Source organism: Penaeus monodon, chromosome 21, assembly GCF_015228065.2.
Source record: "Penaeus monodon isolate SGIC_2016 chromosome 21, NSTDA_Pmon_1, whole genome shotgun sequence".
Classification (NCBI taxonomy): Eukaryota; Metazoa; Arthropoda; class Malacostraca; order Decapoda; family Penaeidae; genus Penaeus; species Penaeus monodon.
The window spans coordinates 8,377,010-8,377,315 of record NC_051406.1 but is presented as its reverse complement, the minus strand read 5'-3'; the positions used below and the strand labels follow the sequence as shown (position 1 = coordinate 8,377,315).

Here is a 306-nt window from a genome sequence, read left to right as displayed (position 1 = left end):
GTATGGCTTCGTGTGAGGTTTACGTGTATAATTAAAGTTTGCTGGTGATTGTGATAGCTACTTTCATAGATCGGGATTTGATGGCATTACTGTTGTATTGAAATACCGTTATATACAATGATTATACACAATCTTTATAGACACTGAATGTGTCACAGTGCCTTGACCCTCATTTTAATTGCTCCCTCCCACATATTCGCCTCTTGGCAGATCTAGTTTTAAGAAATTCGTGAGTTACCTTGACCCTCCTGTGTTGTAAGGTGCCCCCCCCCCTATTAGGTTATCCTTCTAACGTCCCAGCTTTGT

General features: G+C 40.8%; 1 protein-coding gene across 5 annotated transcripts in view; it reads left to right on the top strand.

Moving 5' to 3' along the window:
* The window catches only part of LOC119586172, a gene marked incomplete at its 3' end in the record, with an annotated part of 81,902 nt that overhangs the window by 44,971 nt on the left and 36,625 nt on the right, over positions 1–306 (top strand).